Below are 3801 nucleotides of genomic sequence, written 5' to 3' on the forward strand. Positions count from 1 at the left end.
CTTCCCTCAGAGACCTGGCTGCACATGGGCACAGCAGAATTTCTCTTCATTGCAAACAAACAGAAGGAAAACATGGGAGAGTTTAACAAACAACAACCGCCACTGCTCAGCTGTGTGCTAAGGGGAAGCTGCCTCCACTGAGGTTCACCATCCCCAGGGGAGAACCTCACTAGCAATGTTTCAGACAGATCCATGGGAAATGAGAGATATGAACACAGTGAAGGAGGTGGCTGAAGAGAGAATTAGACTGCTGAGAGACAAGGGCAGGCTTCTGACTCCCTGAAGCTCAGAGCTTCAGTTTCAGTTCATACACTTCCTTATAATTCCCATGTGGTCATGGTGGAAAAACATCATCACTTTATTCAAAGTTTTCAGTCATCTCAGCTGACAAAATTTGCTCAGGTGTTTTTTAAAAGTCTCAGGCAGTTCTTCCCCTTTCCAGGCAGAGCTCAGCTGTCTGACCATGGACATCGAGTGCCCCTTGCAGACTCCCCGGTGTATCTGATGTATTTCCCTGGCACTGGCCGCTGTCACCCAGGCCAGGAGGTCTCCTGCAGGAGACCAGAGCCCCTCGGGAGCTGCTGATAGAGGCCGGGCAGAGGGGCCCAGGACACCTGCACTGCCACCAGGCATCTCTTTCCCTGTGACTTAGGGCATCTGTGTCCCTCTAACTACTTCCGACCCTGGTTCTGGAAGTATTTTTATATTTAAAATCATAATTAAAAAAAATGTTCATGAAATGCTGCAAAGACTGGTATATCAAAACAAGGCAAAATAAAGTAAAGTGGAAATAAAGACAAAAACATATAAAAAAAGGTTGAAAGTGTTATTAAAAAATATTCTTTTCTTATTTCCTCATTTCTTCTTTGTTTCATTTTTACTGACATTTTCTAAACATTCATATCTTACACAGGCCTGCAACATAAATGACAGATATTTCTATGTCTTGCAGAGATCCCAGCACACTAAAACCCCTCCACACCCAGCAGCATCCTTGCCACTCCTCACCCCTTGCACAAAGAGAGTCACCACTAAGGTGGCAGGCTCTCTCCCCTGATACGGGGAAGCTGGGGGACCACCTGCAGTGAAACCCCCTGGGTTTGGGTGGCCAGATTTGCACTTGTCTCAACACATCTGTGTTACAGTGTCTGCTCAAAGGGGTCTCTGGATCATCCATGAACACTCCCTTTTTATTCCCTCCAGGGTAAATGAAGAATGACTCCTTTGTAAGTGAAGAAAGGGAAGACACTGGTCTCCCCCAACATCAGACACCTCTGGGCAGATGTCTATGTCAAATCAAGTTGTCTGGACTTCCCTTCCTAGTCAATGCAGACAGAGTCTAGAGTTCCCTTCCCAGTCAATGGAGAGAAAGGAGTTGATTCCACTAAGGTGTCTGGAGATCCTTTTCCTGGTGACCAGGGAATGCTCCAGAAGGGTTCGCATAGGTCCTGGGTCACCCTTCCAAGCACCCTGTGGGTACTTCACCTACCCCAGGACATTTCAGAGAGCAACAGCTGATGGATGTGGGCAAAGGAATTACTCAAATGAATTTACTCCATCACGTTCTTGGGGTCTGAGATGTGACTGACCAGCCTTTAGTTCCATGGATGCTCCTTGTTGCTCTGCTTGAAAATGGGTGCAATGTCTGCCATTTCCCACCCTGTTTGCCCTGACACTTCAAAGATGACCAGGAGCAGCCTTGCAATGACCCCAGCCAGCTCTCCCAGCACCCTTGGGCACATCCCCTCTGGTCCCATGCACCTGTGTGTGCCCAAGTGGTGCAAGTGCTCCCCAGACACACCTTCCTCTGCCATGGGTGTAGCCCTGCCTGCACAAATGTTGGTCAGAGACTCAAGGACCACGGAGCTGTGGGGGCAGATCTTACCAGGAGAAGAGGAAGGGAAAACAATGAGTTCCTGACCCTTTTCCTGGTTTCAGAACCAGATGAGCTTTAGCTTTCCTGCTGGCACGCCTGTACCCCAAGACCATGTCTGTATCTGCTTCGTGGACAATCTGTTTCCTCTCCCACCCCTGTGCAATGCCTTCTGGTGTGTGAACTCCTCAGCTAGAAGATCCTTGTCCATCCCCACCAGCCTCCAGCTAGGCCCTGCTCAAATCCCAGAACATCAGACTGAGGTGCTGCTGGGCTTTGATACTGTTCCCAAAGATCCCAGAGGGCTCCATGGATCTTGACTCTCCAGGATCCCACGAAGCAGGTGCTGAACCATGTGAAATGTGCTGTGCTGCAGGCCAAGGCTGTCATTCTGCTCTTTGTCTTTTTCCTCTGCCATGGTCACTGCAGCCACAGGTGCCCTCAGCATTCACATCCTCGTCCAGTTCTGCCTTGTTCATGAGTATCAGAGTGCAGCCCTCATCAGTCATCACTCACCTGTGTCCAAAAAGGGAGGGGTGAGGCAGGGGAAAGGTCCCTGTCTGGCTGCTGGCTCTGAGGACACCTCTGTTCCAGCCCCGTGACCAGCTGCAGCAGGCAGGAGGGCAGGCCCCGCTCATGGACACCCTGCTCAGCCCTGTCTGCTCTGGAGCAGACCTGACACCAAACAGCATCTCCCCTCAGAACCACAGCTGGGACTGCAACTTGGAGGGGGCTCACCTGGAAAGAAGCACCCAGGAGTGAGCCAATACCCAGACTGTGTGAGGGCTGAGCAGGTGCCTGGAGGCCCAGATAATGAAGGAACCAAGTGATTTAAAAGTTGTATGAGGACTAATTACAGGGGAGGAGCTTCAAGACCCGCCATCAACTGCAAGAAGAGCCTGTACAAGCAAGAGTGGACAGACACACAAACAGCCGTTTTCTAAAACAAGGGGAGACAAATCCCAGGTGGAGTCCACATGGCATGGGAATGCACCAGAAGGAGAAACTCCTTGCTGTCGATGAACACCAGGAACGTATTTCAATCAGAGGTGGCATTCAGCTTCCCTGATTCCCCAAGTCTACCAGTAGGAGCTTCAGGCTCCAGACCCCGGCCTTTCAGGGTGTTAAAGCTGGATGCAGTGAGGTTCAGAGGTAATGTAGAGCTGTCTGAGGCAGTGCCTCCCAGGCTCCCCTTGCAGTTGGTTCAGTGGAGGAGACAGTCACCTGACTTGTTTTAGCTGGTCACATAAAACAAGACAAGAGATGGTAGGGTAATAAGGCTCAGCGTAGACCTTGGGAGCTCTATGGGAAAACAGAATCACACAATCATCTAGGTTGGAAGGGACCTAGAAGATCTTCTAGTCAACCATTAACCTAGCACTGACAGTTTCCAACTACACCATATCCCTAAGTGCTATGTCAACCCGCCTCTTGAACACCTCCAGGGATGGGGACTCCACCACCTCCCTGGGCAGCCCATTCCAATGCCGAACAACCCATTCTGTAAAGAAATGCCTCCTAATATCCAGTCTAAACCTTCCCTGGTGCAACTTGAGGCCATTACCTCTTGTCCTATCACTTATTACTTGGTTAAAGAGGCTCATCCCCAGCTTTCTGCAACCTCCTTTCAAAACCCTCTGCTCAAAGCAGGTTCAGGTATATGGTGAGACTTAGTTTCTTAGGGCTTGGTCCATCTGGGTCTTGAAAACCTGTAAGGATGGGAGGCCCCCCCCTGGCTGTGCGGTGCCCCTCAGGCATCCCTTCTCCAGGCTGAAGAAGCCTGTCAGTAGGAGCCCTTTCCCTGAGCAGAGGCCTGGGAGAACTTTTCAGGAAAGACTAAAGCAAAGGCACCGTTGAGTCCCTCATCCCCATCTGTCTCTGCTGCTGTGAAACCCCCTCCCCATTCAGCAGCAACTGGCATGGGCCTT

This window comes from Strix uralensis, chromosome 31, assembly GCF_047716275.1.
Source record: "Strix uralensis isolate ZFMK-TIS-50842 chromosome 31, bStrUra1, whole genome shotgun sequence".
Classification (NCBI taxonomy): Eukaryota; Metazoa; Chordata; class Aves; order Strigiformes; family Strigidae; genus Strix; species Strix uralensis.